The following is a 14,154-nucleotide window of genomic DNA, read 5'->3' on the forward strand; positions in this document are numbered from 1 at the left end:
GTGAGATGTCTTTTAATTGCTTCAGCATGGTGCTGAAATACTTTATGTATGTAGCTTTAAAAGTCAATGATATAACAAGGTGTGCAATGAAAAATAGCAGCCCTCTGTCTACCCTTCTCCATCTTGAGTTGAAACATTTTCAACTGTTATTTTCTTTGCTTTCATGTTGCTAAATAATATGCATTGGCAGCTATTTCCTTATTTTTTAAATTTAGGCAGTCTCTTCTGGTTTTCCTCTGCAGCTGATGAAAATTCAGCTTTTACACCGTACCCCTTCCCTGCACACTCCTCCCACCCTGCTATCCTTCTTCCCATCCTCCCAATGTAATTGTACAACAATATTTTGGCTAAATTTATAGTTCAGCCATAGTTAATGCGGTGACGTGTTTATGCAATTTTTTATATTAATAATAGCCTTTTTGTGTCTTGTTGCTTAGTTTTTCATGTGTTTATCATTAATTCCTCCCCAAATTCTTTGAAAGAATAGCAACATTCCCTTGAATAGAGTTGAACACTCAGATAATCTAGTTTCCTTTTCTTTTTCCTTTTTTCTAGATGCTTCTCTTTGATCCCTCTGCCTCTGGCTCCAGCCATGACTCTCCAGCCTGTTGTACAGCTGCCACCCTCAGACCCACCATCTGCTTAGGAATTCCCTTCATCTCTGTCCTCTGGGGGATTTCTTATTGCCTGGATCCCATACTTTCCTACTTTGGGCTTATGTCCTCATTTGGATGAGTCACAGTCTCCAGTAGTTTCTTTTAAAGCATTCTTTTTAGTTGAAGTACCACAAACATATAGTAAAGTATTGTTATTTTTGTTCAGTTGCTCAGTCATGTCTGACTCCTTGCAACCCCATGGACTGCAGCCCTCCCCCGGAGGCTTCCTTGTCCTTCATCATCCCCCGGAGTTTGGTCGAACTCATGTCTGTTGAGTCACTGATGCCATCCAATCATCTCATCCTCTGTCACCCCCTTCTCCTTCTGCCCTCAGTCTTTCCCAGCATCAGGATCTTTTCCAATGAGTCAGCTCTTTGCATCAGGTGGCCAAAGTATTGGAGCTTCAGCATCAGTTCTTCCAATGAGTATTCAGGGTTGATTTTCTTTAGGATTGACTGGTTTGATCTCCTTGCTGTCCAAGGGACTCTCAAGAGTCTTTTCCAGCACCACAGTTTGAAAGCATCAATTCTTTGGCGCTGGGTCTTCTTTATGGCCCAACTCACACATCCATACTAAACATAAATGTCCTACCCAATAATTTTTGTGTGTCACAATCACATATATGTATATTCATGTAACCACCACCCAGATCAAGATATTGAATATCTCTAGTGCTTTCGGGGCTCCTCAGGCCTCTTCCCAATGCCTCCACCATCACTCCATCCCCAAAAAGGTTACTGCTCTTTTGAATTCCATCACTGTCAGGTTTACCTGCTCTTGAACTTCATGTAAAAGAATCATCAAGTATATATTCTTTTATATCTGGCCTTTTGAGTCTTCATTATACTTGCGAGGGTCATCTGTGTTGTTGCCTGTACCCAGTGGTTTATTCTTTTGTTTTGTTTTTTGCTGTGGCATATTGTATGTGTGTACCCATTTCTTTTTGGAATATTGCCTAGGAGTGGAATTGCTGGGTTACAGAGTAGCCATTAGCTTCTTGAGAAATGGTGCATTTAGAAATATTTTTGGACTGTGCTGTAGTAACAAATAAGACTCGAATCTTAATGGTTTAATGTATTATGTCTCTTTTGGCTCACAAATGTCTGCTGAAGGTCTGATAACTCTCCCGGGCAGCTGTTTCTCACGTGGTGATTCAATAACCCAAACCACTTCAAACATGTGGCTCCACCATCTCAACATGAGGCTCTTCAGAAAACATGGAGCCCACACTCTCTTCAGTGCTTTGTCCAGGAAGCGACACACGTCACTTCTGCTCACAGCCACTTGATCAGAGCACATGACCCAGCCTAACCTGGAGAGATCTGGGAAGTATAGTCTTCTGTGTACCAGGAAAGAAAGGAGAAACGAATATTGGTTACTGTAAATGTGCCGCACACTCACATATCTGACAGTACCTGTAGTTTAATGTTATATTGTAGTGAAAGTTTGGCCAAGTGTTTAATTCTAGGTAGAAAGTAATTATTTTCCTTGTAATCTTGAAGTCATTTTTCCTATCTTAGCTTCTGGTATTGCTTTTATGAAATCCAATGCCATTGCGATTATGTGGGAACTGTTTTTCTCTTTGGAAGTCTTTAGGGTTTTCTCTTTATCCCTAGTATTCAGACATTTCACAATGATATGCCTTGGTGTGGGTATTTCACTTTCTTATATTTCATCATTATGCTTTTCTATTACTTTCTAGAATATTTTCTCAACTTTACCTTCCAATTCTTTTATTGATTTTAAAAAATAGTTCTGCTTTTATATTTTCAAGAGGCTTTTCCTGTTCACTTACCGTTTCCTTTTTATTGCATCCTGTTGTTTCATGGATCCAATAACTATTAATTAATGAAAGTTTTTTCTCTTGCATTGTCTCTCTCTTCTCCATGGTTTATTTCTCCCATTTATATATACTTTCCTTTGATTTTTAAATCTATCTTTCATATTAGAGAATTTCCTTGTATATCTTGAGTTCTTTGGCTGCCTGCTTACATTTAGGGGTCAAGGAATAAAAAGCTAACTGAAGCCCTTTGTACTCAGGTATCACTTACTGACTGGTGAGCTTCCCTGTAGAGTCATGAGGTGAAACCCAGGCATTTTGTTAGGTAACTCCCCTGTCAGTACTGGTAGTGTTTTGGAGGGGAAGACTGGTCACTTTCTCCAAAGAAAGGTGACTCCCCAGGCACCTCTATGGGGAGTATAAGCTTGGATGTCAACATTTATGGAGCTAAGGGAAAGTTTCCAAGTCTCATCCTTCAAAATGTGGACTTCCACTTCAACCTATTTCTGTCTAGTCCTCTGGTATCATTGAGACCAGAACCCTGCTGGTTCAGCATCTTCAGAGGGCAAATGTCTTGCTTTCTACCAGGGCAGGGCAGAGATACTCACTTGACTTTGGGGCATAGAGAAGGGTCTATAATTTATGCAGATTCTCAATTCATAAATTGTTTGGTTTTGCTCCACCCATTTCTTCATCTTCACAAGCAACAGGGACCATCAATTCCTGACCTTTCCAAAATTCCTTAGAGCAGCTCATCTTGCTTCTTCTTGGCTTCCTCTTGTTAGTTTTTATTAGGCTTTTAGCTTTCATTAGCTTTCTCTCCTTTCTGCTCAGTCAGCTACTCCTCTTCTTTTGGCTTACCATCATCCAAAATGTAGTTGACAGTTCTTGCCTGATGTCTTTCCTCTACAGCTTTTTGGAATTTATACCTTTATTAATGTCTGCTTTATTAATTTATAGCTTTATTAATTACTGTCAGCTTGAGAGTTTATATAAATACTTATTTTTAATTTTTTCATGCTTAATTTGAATTATGGTTATTTTCTAAAGCCAAAATGTAATCATAGCACTCCCCTTTCTAAAATCTGTTTATAGAATTGCAATAGCAACAGCATTAATTCTAATATTATCACACAAAATCTTTCATGATTTGACTCTTGGTAACTTTTCTAATCTTAACCCACCAGTTTAGCATAAAAAGTTATTTGCTATTTTTCAAACAGGCTTGCTCTTTCTTGTTTTCAAAGCCATGAATAGACTGCTTCTGTTACTTGAGGACTGTTTTTCTTCTTCTCATGAAACATCTACTTATTACTTGCCTCTCCTATGAAGAATGACTCCTCTAGACCAAAGTATAATGTATAATAGTTCTCTTCCTAAGTGCTCACATAACACTTAATATACTTGTATAAAATCATTTCTATTTTCCCAATCCTACAATGGAGAATTTAGATATAGTATTTCCCAGCCCCACAATAGAGGGCTGCTGTATATATCAGGCCTTAAGGACTAAGATTTTGTCTTCTTTGAATTTTTTAGCTCTTAGCAAAGTTACTTTCATCTCTCTCTCTCTTTTTATATATGTATATAGAATATATATACATATATCTTTTATATTATATATATATATATATATATATATCGTCCTCAGTCATGTCCAACTCTTTGCCACCCCATGGACTGTAGCCTGCCAGACTCCTCTGTCCATGGGATTTCCCAGGCAAGAATACTGGAGTGTGTTGCCATTTCTTCCTCCAGGGATCGAACCTGACCCAGGATTGAACCCACATCTCCTGCATATCCTGCATTATGGTGGATTCTTTACTCCTGAGCCAGCAGGGAAATTCAAATATTATACATCTCTCTATATATATTTATATAATATCATCTCTCTCTCTCTCTCTCTATATATATATATCAATATATATGTGACCAATGAATAAATAAAGAAGATATAATGCAAGACCCCTTGAGTGCTGTAAAACAAGTGCACCAAAGTGCAAACCCTACACCTGTGAGTCAGGATTTCTGGGTTCTGCTTTTTGACTGATTTAGCTCGCAGTATATAATCTACCATAGTCCACTCCTGTCTTTCTGCTCTTAAATGTGCTTCCTTATAGAACAGGGAGATCTCACAGAATGTCGTATTTTGGAGAGGCTTTGAGTTCAAAGCCTCTTGAGACAGTTATAATAAAGTCAGGGCACCTCCGTTTCACATGCTGTAGCTGAGTTGTTTTTTCAATTGTTCTAGATAAGGTCTTTCCTTCTAATGCCTGGTAAACAAGGATACCCTCACTGGTGAATGCCCTCCATCTAGACAAGATAAATTGTCCTTCCTTGAGGCTGTGCTGTTCCCATTGGCAGTTTCCTCTTTCCATAAATATCACCAAGGCTTTTCACAAGATGCACCCTTTTTGCCTAATCTTGTTTGCTCAAGGCTGACCTCAGATGAGGCTACATGCAAGTCCCACCCTACAGCTGTCTCTCCCAGTAATCATGGCTCGGGCCAGGATTTGTTTTGTAAAAGATCCAGCTGTATGGAAATTCCCAACAATCGCAAACACTTGCTAGAACAGACACCTCAATGCTTTGCTGCTGAGTCTTTCAGGTGGGAAAACCTACTGAAGTTTAGTCCCTCTCTCAGCACTTCATCTCAGCCCCAGCCTTTTCTGACAGCCGCCTGATTAGAGACTCTGGGACAAACATGTTTTTCCTTCAGAACGTTCCTTTAGAGCATCAGCTCTGGAGCCAGCCAGACATGGAATTTTTCTCTTTTCTGCTTTCTAACTTTGGCAGGTTAACTTAACTATTTTAAATTGTTTGTGCTTCTGTAAAATAGGGCTGGTTGTGAAAATCCAACAAGATAATGTACTAAGCCACTAGCACATAGTAGGTATCCCGTTTTGGCATTTATCCTTTCAGAAAGAATGTCAGAGTTCTCTCTAGTTTTTTTTTTTTTTTTTTTTCTTTTACTGTTTGCTCTTTTTAAAAGTGTCAGTCTTCTCCTGTTCTACTCAAAGTGTTGTCTTCTTTCTTACTATTTATCACAGAGGACATTTTTTAGCTTCAATGTAACTTTAAAAGTTTAAATTGAGGAAAATTTAGTTAACTTTTGGTCACGTCTCATATCTAGCTTTGATTATTTCCTTTTTCTTTTTCTTTTTTCTTATACTTCCCTTCTTTGTTGGTACTTTTGTATTTCTCTTGGTTTCATGGGTTTAAGGGAAATCCCAGATAGAGTTTGAGGGATTTTTTTCAGGCATTCATTGTTATGGTTGGAAGGAATAAAGAGCCAGACAAGCCCACTTGTGAAAGTGGTGGTGGTTTGGAAGGGGAAGTAGTTGGGAGTGATGGTAGGGAGTGTGAAGGTTAGGAAACCGAGGAGAGTCACAGGGCTGTGAAAACAAGTGAAGCACCACAAGAACTCATGGGACCTGGAATGTCACAAGGAACCCAAACCGCTCTTTTTGGGGACATTCTCTCCTCCTCTCTCACTTCCCCTTCTCTTTTCTGCCTCTGTTCTGTTCTCTTCTCATTCAGCCTGTCCCACGATAAGTACTGTAGCCCCCGGGTCTACATGACCTTGTTACAGCTAAGTCAATATCTCAGTTTCCCAAATCCAAACATTTCAAGAAAGGAATCCAGTTGGGTCAGTTCCCCTCTTCTCACCAGACCATAGGTCACTGGCCTTCCAATGGTTGAGCTGTTCTCTCTCAGAGTGCACTCTGGTCAAACTGGACGTTGTCAGAGAGTATAGCAGTGCCTGAAACTTCCGTGACTTCCTGGGCCTGCCTCTTCCCGCTGAAACAAATCTCTTAGGACACAGTGGAGCCGGGGTTTACGACTCCAAGCATAGCAGTACACTGAATTTGGTAAAAAATATAAACATTCAACGGAGAAGGCAATGGCACCCCACTCCAGTACTCTTGCCTGGAAAATCCCATGGATGGAGAGGCCTGGTAGGCTGCAGTCCATGGGGTCGCGAACAGTTGGACACGACTGAGCGACTTCACTTTCATTTTTCTCTTTCATGCATTGGAAAAGGAAATGGCAACCCACTCCAGTGTTCTTGCCTGGAGAATCCCAGGGACGGGGGAGCCTGGTGGGCTGCCATCTATGGGGTCGTACAGAGTCAGATACGACTGAAGCGACTTAGCAGCAATAGCAGCATAAACATTCAAATGCTGATTTTAAATGAGAAAAAATTTTAAATCCAATTAACATGTCATAAAAAGACAACATGCTATGATATAAAGTGTTTGGGGATATTTCAGATACCCGAGTGATCCTTCTCTTTCCTTTGGAAATTTTCCTATATGTGAAAGCTGTTGGCAGATCAATCTGAAGTGCCATCATCCCAGACTAAAATCTTACCTCTGGAAGCTCCTAAGACGTGGCGTCACTTATCAACATCAAATGGTTGTTTCCCTAGCTCATTTAAGAGGCAGTGCCAACAGGCGTGTGCCACAACTGAGTTAGCTTATCTATCTACAGCTTGATGGGAAACAAGCCCCCGGGTATGTCACCAGCAATTGTCCCCCTCATAGGTGCTATCATGGTTGATGAGGGAGCTCCTAAGGGAAGCAGACCCAAAAGAACCCTGCCTGCTATGCCAGGGACCTGGCACTTAACTCCAGGTCCAAGCCAAACATTTGTTGACACAAATGTTAAACATATCATCCAAAATTCTCTTTCCTCAGATTGCCCGTCTCCTGTTTCAAATCATGCCTAAAGTTCTTCATATATCAGAGGGTATGGTAAAATCTCATAAGCTTTTGTGAGTTCTTCTCGTCCTCTCTCCATCCTCTCAGCAATCCTCGCTCTCCATCTCTCCACCCTCCCTTCCTCCTCTTCCCAGAGCTCTCGCTTCCACCTGGTCATGGTCGATCCATGTTCTCTAGCTCCTCCAACATGGCTCCAGAAGGAACCTTGAAGGATATCTGACTAGTGAAGCCAAATCCCCACAAAGCATCTGAATCCCCACCCCCGCCCCGAGACCTGGGAGCACAGCTTGCATGGTTCAAGCTGACTGTGTTGCTGCCACTGGGATGTGACATCCAACTTCCTGTGTTTCTTCTCTTCCTAAGTATGTAACTCAAGTCCCTCAGCTTGAACAATGAAGATGCTCCTCTCTGCTGCTTTTCCTTTCTTTCTTATTTTCTTGAAGTCAGCTTTCCTAAGAGGTGGATGCCTAGGCACAGGGAGTTTGGTTCTTATCACAATGAATGAAAACTGGGACTTAAATCTTCATTACTGTTCCCCACCCATTTTCATTTATTAAATCTGAAATGTTACACAGACTTACTCAAAAGGATAGTATTTAAACAAGCTTTGTAATAAATGTCAGACAGAGAAGGCAGATATTTATTGTTTTTAGCAACTTTTTTTCTTTTTGTCAAGAAATCTTATGAAAGAAGTAGATTAACTTCAGGCTGTGATTGAAAAATATCTTAAAGATGGTGTTAGTGTTTTAGTCTGTTTTCTACATAAAGAGTGTTTCATGCAAGACACGCCCAAACAGCACAAGACCCGAGCTTGGGAACCTCAATCTGTTCCAGAAACCAGAGTTCCCACATAACTACATAATGTGCTGCTATCAGGTTACCAGTTTGCCACAATTGCCTAATGTAACAGTGCTTTGGGGGCACTGCCTTGGGGAGGTGTAATTACCAGGGGGGTATCGCGGGCTGAGTGGTTGCAGTGCACAGGAATTAATATGCACAACTCATATTGTGCTCCACCTTGATATTCAACCCCAGGCCAAGGATATCCAGGATTAAACTTTCCAAGATCTTTTCTTTCTCTCCATAGTAATACTGTATATCAGCTGTTGTTTCTATCATATAAGGGGTCAGGGAAAAGATAGCATCTCATTGCACTGCTAGTCTTGTTTTCATGCCTCTGAAATGTCTTCATTTCAGAGTCCCCAAAATGATTTCTGACAAGATCCCTGATTTTTCCTTTGCGGTTAAAAAAAAAAAAAAGTGTTTGTTGACTTTCTGTAACAGGTTCAGGATTCTGATGGCTTGTGATTAAATTCAGTCATTTCTATATCAAGTTTCATTCAACCTATATTCATTCTGGCTCCTAATTCTTTGCATGCATGCTAAATCACTTTAGTCATGTCTGACTCTGTGATGCTGTGGACTTTAGCCCGCCAGGCTCCTCTTTCCATGGGATTCTCCAGGCAAGAATATTGAAGTGGGTTGCTATGCCCTCCTCCAGGGGATCTTCCCGACCCAGGGATCGAACCCGCATCTCTTATATGTCCTGCATGGCCAGGCAGATTCTTGACTACTAGCACCACCTGGAAGCCCCAGACCCAAATCCTAACCCGAAATGAGCCAGACCTGCTAGTAGAATTTATGGAGTTCAGCAAGTGCAGTCAGACGACAGGGCTGAATAATGATTTCACACATTTATGAAAGTATCAGGTAAAAATAGAAGACAAGATCCAATTCTATTTAATGTGGTTGGTGTTTCTAGTCGAACTTAATGTATGGAGGCTTTTAGGAATGAAGCTCAACCTGGATCATTAGAAGTTACTAGAACTCTGGAGAATTCTGGTGTAGGTTTGGGAAAAAACTGGAATGTGATCCCCTACATCCATCTTTCGGTTCCTATTCATACCACACACATTCTCTGATGAGGTCCCGCTCAGCTCAGAGTTTTCATCATGGGGGGCTTGGTGGACCACCTCCTCTGACCCTGGACAACCACATTCCTGTGACTTCTAAATCCTATGTCTTAATCCTGATCTTTACCGCAGATCCTAGGTCCTTCTGTGTCAGTATAGGTCATAGTTTTACCTCTTTTAATGGCAAATTCCTTGGCTGAAAATTATATAGATGTCCTGGGAGAAACTAAGTGGGCAAGAGGTTAAATATTCATGGTCATTTTCAAAGAAGCTTTCCTAAGTAGAGGGATGATTTCTGTCCTTAAACTGAATCTTATGCAGATGCCCAGTATCTGAAGGAGATGGAAGTGGCACTGCAGAGGGTTCCACCATGCTATTATGCTAACCCTGAGGAAACTTCACCAACTCCACAGCTTCTCAGGACATGGATTGGAAACCACTCACATACAGGCTTCTGCAAGGGAAGGGGAAGCCAAGACGTCTGTGGCTCATTTCAACAGCTGTTTCACTTAGAAATTATAGCTTTATTCCCATGACCTGCCTCTGAACCCAAGCTTCCTGGATCCTCTTTAGAGCAAGGGATGGGGTGACCTATAGTGAAGCTAGCTGCCCATCCCCTCACTTAATTTATTCTTCAAGTTTTTCACCAACTTCCTGCTCATGTAAATTCTGTGGGCTTCTAGTCAAAGGATCTAGATTCCAATTCAGTTCTGCTTCTCTCCAGCTGTGTATGAGGACTCCCTGAGACTTGATTTCTTTCTGGGTTGATAGAGATACTTATACATATTTTAACTGTTGTAAAGATGAAAATAAAAATAAGCTAATTTTATAAAAGAATTGAGTAAACTATACACTTTATATACTTTCAAAGTTATCATTAATATATACAGTAGAGTGCTGGAAACAAGAAGAAATTATCATTCTTAAAACCTTGATGGCCCTGAAGGTGCATTAAAAGATAAAAAAAAAATTAGGAGGAAAATGACCTGTCTTTTTTCAGCATCCTCACAGTGCTATGGATACTGAGTTGACCTATAACCTATGGTCATGAATCTCAGTATGTTACAGAAGGAACTTGAAGGAAGTAGACACCTCCATCAGTAACATGCCACAGAGCCAGAGGTTGGTCGCCAAACTCGGGTCTTGGGCAGCACTGGGAAAGTAGTGAATTTCTGAACAACCAATTCAGTGTGTTTAACTGACCACCTATATGAGGCCACAGAAAGACTAAGGCAAGTTTCAGCATCTCTGTGGGTCTGCAGTGTGAGAGTGGCCATGGAGCCCGTGACTGCTTCAGTGAATTAAAGCAGAAGCTCTTAGGATCCTGGAAAGAAGGGTGATGAGGACAGGCAGTGACAAAAAGGGACAACTGTTAGGACAGTAATCTAAGACAGAGCACTGCTGGAATCAGTCATACAGGATTAGATCATTCGAGGAAAAAAGCAAGAATTGAGAGCTTATTGGGTGCCTAAGTAGAAAACTCATAACACTCATCCTGTCTCTTACCTTTTCCAAGATCATGGCACATACTACTAATCAAGAGTCTCTAAATTATTCCTATCTATAAAATGGACAGTAATGCACTTCAATGAGATAATTCATGTAAAGCAATCACTTAGAACAGTGACTTTCACAGAATACTCAAAAACTGCTATTATTACTGCTGAACCTTATTAGCCCTTTCACACTTAGCCATGATACAGTCTCAGAATCCCTTTCACCACAGCATCATAGGAATAATTCCAAGATGCTAGAGGATATTTGTGAGCCATTTCTGATCTAGTTCTACCCTGACTCCTATCCTTACCCCACCATCAGTCAGTGATTAATGACACTGAAACTGAGAGCCAGGGAGACACTGCCTGTCTGCTGAACTGTGGTGCCTTTGAAGGCTTGTCACAGCTGCAAACAGTGATCACAACATCTACTTTCCTGAGTGTTACTGTACAGCATCTCCCCTCCCTCACAGATAGTCCTTTAAAGGCAGAGATACCATCTTCTAAGATTTTGGTAAATTCCTACGGCATGCTAACACCACTGACCACTCAGTCAAATTACTATGAGATGAGGTGAAGGGAGACTCCAGTCCCAGCAAGAGCAATGTTAAGGGAAGGAAACCATGGGGCGTTAAAAGGGAAGAATGGCCTAAGGGACCATGAGTTGTCAACCACAAGATGAATTCCACAGGGCTCAAGAGTGACTGTTACAACAATAGTTGGCTCTCCCCTTAATGTTTTTTGATAACTTCTCAATGTGCTACGCTTCTTAATGATTACAAGTAATTGTATACCCCAGGGGTTGGGCAGCCCGTCTCCTGCACGAAAGCCGTGAGTCACTGCCCTGAGTCCACCCTGTGTGGCTCTCTGGACCTGAGCCATCCTTCCTCCTCTCCTCAACCTCTTTCCTCCCAGCCTCTCCCCAGATGGACTGTTAAGTCCCTTGGCTTGGTCCACTCCCACCCAGCCTGTCTCCACTCCTGTGATTGCTTCTGCTTCCCTGGGCTGCCATTATCTCTTTGGGCATCCCCTCCCCTCCCCTCCCCACCCATCACTTCCCTTCAGGACCTCTCCACTCTCACTCCCACCTCCCTTTTCCATAGTAATCCTTTTCTCCCCATTCTCCTTACTCTTTCTTTCCTGAGTTCCACCTCTCCATGTTCATTGCAGTTCTCATTTCATTTATTTCTCTAACCACTTTTCTCTTTTTTAAATATCATAATGCTGAGATTTAAACAAAATAAGTTGCCTTTTTTTTTTTCCTATATTGTCCCTCAGAACAAATTTTCTCAAGGGGTTGGCATGTCTTGTCATGTTCCACATTCTAACACTCAATCTCTCCACTGTCAGACTTTCTTCAATATCATGTAATATATGGATCTAGAAAGTGCTTCACTGGCTAATCTCTGTCATCCTTATGAGCTCTACATGTCTGGAGCTGCAATTTAATTCATCATTTGAATTCTTGTTTCTCCACATTATTTTTAAGAGTGTAGTTACTCTCCTTTATGCATAGAAAACCTGGTTTGGAGTAGGGAGAGAGTGGTTTCCTTGACAAAAATCTTGGGTAAATTGCTGTTTATTACATTAGGGAATGTAAAGGGACTGGGTGAAAAGGAAAAGAAAAAGAAATAGCATTCTCTCTCTCTCCTTTTCTCTCTCCTTCCCACCCTCCCTTTTCTGCCAGTCTGCAAAATGAGGAGTTGGAAGCTGAAATGTGAAGTTTGGGCCAGCTTAATCTGGTTTCCAAAGACTGAATTGGATTGGGTTTCTTAGTGGCATACAACTTGTTACTGGGGGAGGGCCCTTTAAACACTGTAAAGAGGCAGTTTATATTCTCTGCCTCACCAGCTTGACGCTACAGATTTATAGCTGTCCCCAAGAAGCTGGTACAGAGTCAAGCTAACAGTCATGGTTTGCATTTCCAGGGTCTGAGTGCCACCCCCGCCCCTACTTCCCATGCAGGAAGCAAGACCTCAGCCTTCCCTAGGTTTTGCCAGGCATCTCCAGGGGGCCCTCACCTGTGCTCACACCTAGTTCTGATGGTTAGCTGTCCATTCCAGCCTCCTCACCCACTGAGAGTGGGACCTTGCCACAGCCCTGGCCCCGGTGTGAAGCCCTCTGGAAGGTGTCCGTTCCCTTCCCTCTGTGCTATTTCCTGGTGCTCCCAAAGCAGGAAGCCTGAGGGCACTCATATGACAACAGGGTCCTCTGGATCTGCTGCACTGGGGCCTATTCTATTCCCTGTAGGTAGGCAGAAGGTTTGGTACCCGTTATGTCTGTCATCTCGGCCCAGAAGCCTCTCTGTGCAGCACAGAGAGGAAACTGAAGCCCCTCAAGATCTCAATTCCCTTGCCAGCCCCTAGGCACCCTCACTCAAAGGGTGGGGGTGCTCTTTTGAGCACTCCCTTCCTCTCTCACCCATACCCTCCTTCTGAAAATCAGCACCTTTATGGTCCTGATGGTGGTCACAGTTTCATGGGTGTATAGTTATCCCCAAACACATCCTGTTGTCTACATTAAATATGGATAGCTTTTTACATGTCAATCATATGTCAATAAAGTGATTTTTAAAATATGAGCCCAATCAACTCACAGATAGGCCAAACCCTCTGCTTTTCTTTCTGAATATTGAAGTGATTCTTTCTGAAGAGTGATGTAAATGTGTTATTGAAGTCACAAGGGTAGCCAGGGGAAGAACCAAGAGTAGTAATATAGCTATTAAGGATCTAAGAAAACATTCCTTCTGAGCTACTTCCCTTCCTCCTCCCCTCACTTCTTCCCCTTCTGCTTTCACACTCCCAGTGCTACTGCTCCTCTGACCCTCACTCGGCTGCCTCTCTCTTGTCTCCCTCGCCTCTCCTATGTCAGTGAGAATCCTCAATTCTCAAATGCTTACAGGTCCTGCCTATCAAAATTACCTGTGCATTCCAAGTCAAGGAGCAGATTCAGTCAAGAAGGACGGTCTTCATCATTAGGCAGGTGGAAACTAGCTTGTTACATGGGGCAGTTACCTATGATCTCTGAGCTATCTGTTTCCAGGTATGGTCGGGGGCAGAGTTAGAAGCACAAGGAGATTTTTACAAAATTGCTTTTTTTTTTTCCCCCTTTCCTTTTTTTGGGCTGTGCTGCATGGCATGTGAGATCCTAGTACCCTGACTAGGGATTCAAACCCAAGCCCCCTGCAGTGGAAGTGCAGTATCCTAACCACTGGTCACCAGGAAATTCCCTGCATGTTGTCTTTTCGATGAAACTTAGGGAAAATATGTTTATGGATGTGTACTCAGCCTATGAAAATTGTTTTGAGGCTGAGTATGAGGCTGAGAGGGCTTCCTAGGTGATGCCAGTGGTAAATGATCTGCCTGATGATGGAGGAAATACAGGTTCGATCCCCAGGTCGGGAAGATCCCTTGGAGAAGGAAATGGCAACCCACTCCAGTATTCTTGCGTGGAGAATTCCAAGGACAGAGGAGCTGGGCAGGCTATAGTCCATGGAGTCTCAAAGACTCTGACACAACTTAGCAACCAAACAACAACAACATGAGGCTGAGGATTCTGAATTTAGACAAATTTAGACAAATTCTT

This window comes from Bos mutus, chromosome 10 (genome assembly GCF_027580195.1).
Source record: "Bos mutus isolate GX-2022 chromosome 10, NWIPB_WYAK_1.1, whole genome shotgun sequence".
Classification (NCBI taxonomy): Eukaryota; Metazoa; Chordata; class Mammalia; order Artiodactyla; family Bovidae; genus Bos; species Bos mutus.